Raw genomic sequence first — 8,261 nt, forward strand, 5'->3', positions numbered from 1 at the left:
GCTGACTTGGCATCATTTATTGCCGTTGGATGGTTGTAATTAATCAACGGTTTGGATTAGTTTGTTTCTGTTCCCGATTCACAAATCGTCCATTCTCTTTTTTATTATGGGCTCAGAGCCCAAGGCCCAACACTGAAGTCTAATGTTAAGTCCAAACCTGATTTTGATCTTTTAATTTTCAAGCATATATATTCTCTACTCGCTGACTGCTGGGAATGTGTTGGAATAGATTATCAAGTTAAAATTCTCATATAACTGTATGACGAGTATCAAACTAACAATCATCTGTGCTAATATTAAAACTTCGGGAGCAATGTAATAATGCCTTGCTCGTGCTTTGCTTCCATGAATGTAAACTATATATGCGTACAAGCCAGGGAAAAAATGTATCATATGTTCTCCATTCCAAATATATACATTGGTAAATTTCATACATCTAGATACCTATAATTTGATGTACGCACATCTTCAAGTACAATTTGACGTACGCACATCTTCAAGTAAATTGCAATAGAATTCTGGTGACACGACAAATACTGGAATATATATCCACAACTTTGGAAAAACACCAAAAAAAGAATAAAGGACACAAAACTTTTATCTTCATCTATTTTCTTGCAGCAAGGCCAGTAGAGTTCCGTTCCAGTACCAGGTCAGCAATGTACTTGTCACAATTATCGAATATCAGCAAAAATACTAGACAAATAAGAATTTTTAGATGTTATATCAGCCGTTTGGGCCCGTTTCTACATCTCCTCTTCTTCAAATGGATCACGTTCAGGAAAGTCTCCCACCTGGAAAATGAAGGCTCAGAACATATAATGTAACGTTTTGACATCATTGAGGTGCCAGCAAATATCCAGATATTTGCAGTATCAGCCAGACAGCTTAGATTCATTAAACTAAAGTGGGCATGGACGAAAATATTTGAAGAGCCAGTAGAAAAGAACTACTCAAACTCCAAAAAATAAGCTCCTTGGTACCCATGATAGATTGACAGCAACAAAATCATTTTTCGGAAAGCAAAAACTAAATATAACTAGCAATCCCAGTAAGCTATTGAGGCATGAAAAAAAAGAAATTGAGTTCAAGAAAGATGAATAGGACTTACAGAAAGGCATGAAACACTGTATATATGTATATAAAGGCATGCAAATGAATTTCTTGTACCTACTAACAACTTTTCTAGCATAATTAAGTTGCTAGCAAAAGTATGGGAGTATAGGACAGCTGACAAATCTATCTCAACCAATCAAGTAATCCGAATGAAACTTCTAATGACTAAGTTATCAACCTATTATCATGGTAGAAGAATAGGACTTTAATGGTCCTTTCCAATAAGTGACAGATAATATTGCTGGATTGGCAAAAAATGACTACAAACAAACCTGTACTTTATCTGGTCTAACCATCGCACCGTGGAGTTGGAACAATCAAAGTAGCGAGTCCCTTTGACCCTGCAACATGAAAAGCTGAAATGAACAATCTTAACATACAATGGATTACGTTTTGCTGCAAGAACTACTAGTCATCTTCAAGTGAAAGTTTCTAATAAAAGAAACATATGGTTATTGGTTACTACAAGAATTATGATTTGTAAGGCCATCAGAAAGTTTCTACGTGAATAATAGCTGAGGGATTTGGTTTACTTACAATCCATCATGCTTCCCCAGTGGTTCATCATACTGAACTCCCACCCAGAAACCAGGGCCTAGATTTTCTGCTTGGCCGACATATTTCACAATACCACGTTTGTCTCCTGGTTGAACTTGACAACTATCTCCTGCCTTAAAGAAAAGTAAGAAGTTATAGGTAGGCACAATAGCATACTGCTTTGAGCCAGCTAGTCAACCAAAAAGATAAAAACATAGTAAACAAACAAACAAAAAAAATAAAAAATAAAAAACACACCAAAACACAGGAATTGGTTATATTGGTGAATAGCCATAAACCAATTAGTCAAGCTTATACAAAGCTGTTTTCATGCATTCAAGCATGAAATTATACCGGCAGTGATAGAGTATACTGCAAAGGGCCCTTTTGATAACACAGAAACACGAGGAGAGCAGTTTCAGGGATGGGATTTTATAAATTTACTGAAACTCAGATACTCAGCACTTAATACAAAATTGTTCACAGGCTACGTGAGAAAGTGAAGAATAAGACATCCTTACAGTGAAAGTTGATAAATGATCATAACATATAACTAAATTGAAGGTTCAATAATAGCATCAACAATCCTACACAAGGCATAGGGATTCCTGAAAGCAGTTAGAGGAAGAAAAAAAAAAAGCGGCGGGGGGGTGATCTTGAAACCAATTATGTTGTTATAAGAGCTAAAACTGAGAGAACCAAAACATCATCCAAACGAAGAACCAGCAATGCATCACGATATACCATACAACATTGATTCAGTTAATCGCACAATAAAATAAGTTTAAACATTAGAAAGTGAGCAAGGGGCATATCAAGGTATTTCTTGATATCCTTGTAAACACAAATTTTAAATCTGCAAAATATAGACTCAAAATAAATGAAACAAAGTGTAAGTGTAGATTTTATTAATTTGATAATTTATGGGTACAATCTCTAATTTGCTCCTCTGATTCGATCTCCATTTTGACTTTGACTTGTTTCACAGGCTGACTTGATTCTTGATCGAGGGTCTTCGAGGCTTGATCACGATCGAAGATAGTTGATGCATAACTTTGACTTGTTGTTGATGTAGACCTTTGACTTGTTGTTGATGTAGACCTTTGACTTGAATTCTTGATTGAGGGCCGCCGAGGCTTAATCTCTATCAATGAATATTTGATGTAGAGGTTGAACTGGTGATGTTCTTGATGTTTCGAAGTTCTTTTCCCGTGTTGAGGGCCGTCGAGGCTTGATCTCTTCCACGGGTGATCTTCTAGAGTAGAACGGCACGTCGAATGCTTGTTGTTCTTCTTCTAGGTTTGAGAGGTTTTCTTTGGGGAGGTTTAAAGTTTTGAGAGGTTTCCTATGTTTTCTGATGTAGTTTTCTTGTTTCTTCCTCTCCTCTAAATGAAATAGAGAGAACTCTATTTATAGAGTGAGGTACCCCTTAGGTTAGGGTTTGATGTACATTGGAGTTGGGCTATATTGGGCTGGACTAATATAACCTTAAAACAATTTAATTAAAATGGGCTAATTTAGTTTATCTCACCCAAATTAATTAATTTAAATAAATAGTCAAGCAATCATTGAGTCAATAATTTGACTTTGACCCATATATATCCAATGTGGCACATGTATAAATTTTATGTGCCTACAATCCTATTGATAGAATGGAAAGAAAATGAACATTTCTTTCACTAATTGAAAGTTGCAGAGCAGATATTTCAGATTGGCTGTAAGTTATAAGTTATATTGCACTTGACTTTTAAACACACACGCACACACACACACAAACAAACAAATAAAGAATGTAGTAAATAGAGAATGTTAAATGAAAACTCTAGGAATGCCAAACATCGAGTGTTTGTTATGGTAAGTATGACAAAATAGCTATTAGCATTTTAGATTCTCATTTTCAATATCTTTTGACCAAGGGGCCTGAAAAGGAATCTGGTGACTACAGTGTATAAGCCACTGGTTTGAGGGCTGGTATGCTCTTCTTTAGCCCCTAAACATTTGTTTGTACGCCAAACATGAAGAAAGAATCACCTCATTACATCATACGATAGCAGCCCAGTATAAATTGCAGCTACATGTCAAGTGACATACAGCTCCACAAATCAAACAGAGACAGACTGAAAGTGCTAATTGCTAAGAACAGAAAATAACTAACCTTGATATTTGCACAAAGATCTTCCATGTAATTTTCAGGTAACTGCATAAGAGAAAGAGCAAAAAATTGTCAAAAAATGGAGATGTTGTAATCACATTCAGATCAATTTGAGAGTTACACATTTACACCAGTATTAGTAAATAAAGCTAGATGAGTTAGGCACATTTACATGTACAAATTTTTAAATTCAGGTAAATGGACAGTTAACAGAAACACAGCAGAACATACAAGATGAGCTCACAAAGATCCCATACGCATAGCAATATCTTCAAGGCTTACCTTAGTACTGGCACCTGAAGGGCTTTTAAGTTCTAACTTTTCCTTGAATTTTCTAAAAGTACTACAATATCAAAGTATCCAAATTAAGAAGGGTAGGAGAAAAGAAGTCCAGAACGATTTCCTATAATTGCTTGGCAGCACATTTGGGGTAATGAATATGCACAAGACTAAAGATAGTCTAGCCAACATATTCTTAAATATAGTAAAAAAGAAAAAAATAATAATAAGTTGCATCAATGATCATATATCAAATAAGCTAAGAAAACAAAATCACACCTCAAGAAGAAAAAGATAGAAACACTAAAATGTATTCAAGATATTACATAAATATGGATTATAAAGTAGTTTTTAAGGTACTATGCCATCACGTTGTTTATAGGCTTCATCTGAAATTTTGTATTTCTCCACCAAAGATGTGTCTTCCAGCCAGCCACCAGAAGTTACTGATGTTGGGTCAAGATCTACAACATGCAGCCGATATCTATTGTGATCCATTAGGAGGGGAAGAAAAAAGAAAAACATTAAAATGAATTTCATCTAATTTAGATAACAGACACAATATCAACTGAAAATATTGCAAAGAATTGAGTCAACAACAATTGCAAAAGAGAAAATTATGGATAGCTATCTTACCCATCCATTGGAGAATAGAACCCAAAGGATCTTGCATTATTAGTGAGATCAGCAATTTTAGCTCCTGCGTCATCATAAAGCTCAAGGGACATTGAATCAACAGTGGTACCACATTTTTTCCAGAGCTTCTCTTTCATGGCTTCCACAGTCACCTGACCACATATATCTCATTAATTTTATTTGAAATTGGAATTCCCAAATGACTAGACATAGTAATAAAAAAGGAACCAGTTCACGAACCTGAAGTGAAAAGTGAACATCAGCATTGAAGCTTTTGAGATTCAAATGCGTTACACGACAAAGGACTGACTCATCGCCTTCAACTTGCAAACGAGGGAACCAATGCGTGTGAAGAGGGATGGAAGAGAAAACAAAAAAGACATGGTACACGCTTGTTAGCTCGCTAGTGAAGTTTGGAGCTAGGGAGAACAGGCAGGAACCAATGAGTGTTACAGGGGCATATTCAATGTGGATTCATGAACCTGGGTGCAACATATATCCTTATTTAGATACCTTTATTTTCTAATGAAAAATTAAATTAAAAAAAAAATATAAAAATAATAATAATAATTGGTCTTTCTCAAAGACTTTTTTCTGCATAATATCTTAGGCAACAAGCTAGCCATATAAACATGATACACAACCATGGTACCTCCATCCAAATCACCGTCAGCACCCATTACTCCACAAAATCACCCTTCTTCGTCCTGAAGGTAGAGAGAGGAGTTTGAAAACCCCTCCAACCTTCATCCCCACAACCATAAAACCCACCACAGCCTTGTTATCAACATATACATCTAAGAGAGAGGAATAGATGAATAAGAAGCATTAAGCCATTGAGGAGCAGAAAAAGAGGGAAAATTAGGAGAAAAGAGAATAGTTGTAGGGATATGATCATATATTCAAAAATTCAATAGAGAACACTAGTAGCATTTTCCTTGGTTGTATCTCTACGATTATTCTAATGCTGAGAGCATTTGAAACAACTAAATTTTCCTCATTCATTTCTAGTTTCTACGAGAATTCCATTCTCTATCATTTGTACACAAGGATTACCATCTTTAATAGTTAGTTTCCCACTTACTGAAGTACTGACTACTCTTCAAGTTATATTATTCAAAAGGTCCTCTTATTTTGTCTTTGGAACATACACCCAAATGTCCTTGTATATGTTAGTTTTTACTACAAAAAATCTAAGTGGCTACATTGCTATCTATATGTAAATTTATTTGTAGTAAATGTGCACAACAATTATGCACAGATAGCTCAATAATCAGCAATGCTCATAGTAGATAGCCATCAAAATGTTTATACTCTTTTATTATCAGATAACAACTTCTGAAAGTATTTAGTCACCATATTTGAATAAGAGAATGATAAATACCATGAATGCTTAGAAACAAACAACAAAAGCAATTACCTGAAGGGCTTTCTCGGTGAGCTAAGGCAATTGAATCGAAACCTCTGGATTGTGAAATTCATATTCGGTGATTTTAATTGAAGAGAGAAGAGGTAGCTCAGTAGATGGCGCTTCAATTGTCATGTTAAATTACCTGAGAGATCGAGTAACAAATCAACTAATTAAAGGCAATTCAAGAGCGAAAGCCTGATTTGTTGCGAGGCGAGAAAGAGTAATGAAGCTCCTTCTCCGCTCTCTCTCTCTCTCTCTCTCTAGCAAAGTTATTAAAATCGGAATTCTATTTTGAATTGAAAACGGTTTTCGGAATCCAATCGTACAATCGTAAGATTCCAGTAACATGCATAATAAAGACATCATATCTAAAATTAAATAAATATATTTAATTTATGAGTTTGAAACTTAGTTATTAATATAAAATAGTTGTTTACCAATTAAACAACCAATAATTGACAATATATATTTATAAATAACTACGTAAGGCATGTTTTAAACTTGTAAGGATTTCGCTAGTTAAAAGAAATATGTAAAATCCGGTAGAATCGTAAATCGAATTTTATGACATACATGAATCGCAAAATCGTAAGATTCTAAGATTTAAATCGGGATTTTAATAACAATGTTCTCTAGCAATCTTGATGCTAATTTAAATATCTTCTTCTTCATTTTTGTCTCTCTTAAACAAGACGAATGGACGATGCATTATCCAGTACTCTAATATTTTGCTCTATCTGCAGAACAACTAGCTTGCACAGTATGACCATAGTAACGAGTGCATCTAGGCGCTATGCGCCTATTTATTTCGCATGCACGTAGGAGGGCAATTTGGGGTTTTTTAATTTATTTATTTTTCATTTGATGTTTCTCTCTCTTAATGGTACAGTGGTACATTTTTGTGTACTATTATGTATATATAATGAACCATTAAAGTATAAGTTGTTTTAATAGTACTATAATATATTGTCAAAAAAAAGAACTATATTAGTTCTATTCACCATATAGTGGTCCTTTTTACCATCCTATATTTTACTATGTTGTTGAATATTTTCCCCCAAAATACCTTCCACCTGTCACCTATTCCTCCCACCTGCCGCATTTTTCACCAATGCTTTTTTCTCATGTTCCCATTATTAACAAAAATATCATCCTATTTGTTTCTGAAGCATATAAACACTACGTGCCAATACTTAACCCATAGTAACAAACACAAAGCTTTAATTAAAATTAAAACTTACTCCATAACACACAAAAATAAATTCACCCATAATCCTAAACATAGTGTAAAATTACTTGTAAATTTTTGACAATCAAATCTACCAAATCGATAATAAATGTCAGTTAAAAAGTTTCCTGGGTATCAAAAAATAAAAAACTAACCTGAAAATGGTAAACGCTAATCAAGGAAAAGGATAATTGTCAAGAAAGAGAGAAAATTAGTTTGGATGTGGAGTGGATGGAGTGATATTTTTCAGTTTTGCTCAGTTTGGGTAGTGACTATTTGAAATAATTGTAGCTCTTTGGCTTTCATGTACTTTGTACAAGTTATGTATATTCTCTTCACCTTATTTTTACTGAACTAAATCATTTATTATATTTGTTTTTTAAAGTTACTGATTTTAAATTAATATAGCTTATTTATACTGAATTTATTTTTACTAAATTAAAATTATTTTTACAGAATATTGTCTTTTTTTTTTTTTTTAAATGTGGAGACGTTGAAGAGAACATAATCTTAGTAGTATTCTCTTTTTCCTCTTTAGTTTGCTCCATATAGTAAGTTAATTTTTAAATTTTTGCTTGAAAGAATTAATGAGAAAAAATGTGGTGGGATCAAATGTAATGATTGTGACACTAAAGATGTCAAAAGTAATACTTCGTATGAGACTATGAGACAAATTTAAATGGACAGACTCAAATGAAAATTGGGACAAACATTAGAGGACGAAAGGAGTATCAACAAGGTCCCATTGTTTTTTTAAGGATCATGAGAGGCAAAGACTGTCACTAGTATAGTTTGTGGAAACCATGTTTGAAGTACATGGTATTTGTAGATATTATTTGGGTTCTTTATTCAAATTCTATGAAAAATCTATAATTAAGAGTATGGCTAAGTGATGAGCTAGT

The 8,261-nt window shown here is 33.8% G+C and overlaps 1 pseudogene; it reads right to left on the minus strand.

The window, feature by feature from the left end:
- Nucleotides 1-394: 394 nt before the first annotated feature.
- Nucleotides 395-5,194, minus strand: LOC110716353 (annotated as a pseudogene).
- Nucleotides 5,195-8,261: the final 3,067 nt, after the last annotated feature.

The sequence above is a fragment of the Chenopodium quinoa genome, unplaced genomic scaffold, assembly GCF_001683475.1.
Source record: "Chenopodium quinoa cultivar QQ74 unplaced genomic scaffold, ASM168347v1, whole genome shotgun sequence".
Classification (NCBI taxonomy): domain Eukaryota; kingdom Viridiplantae; phylum Streptophyta; class Magnoliopsida; order Caryophyllales; family Amaranthaceae; genus Chenopodium; species Chenopodium quinoa.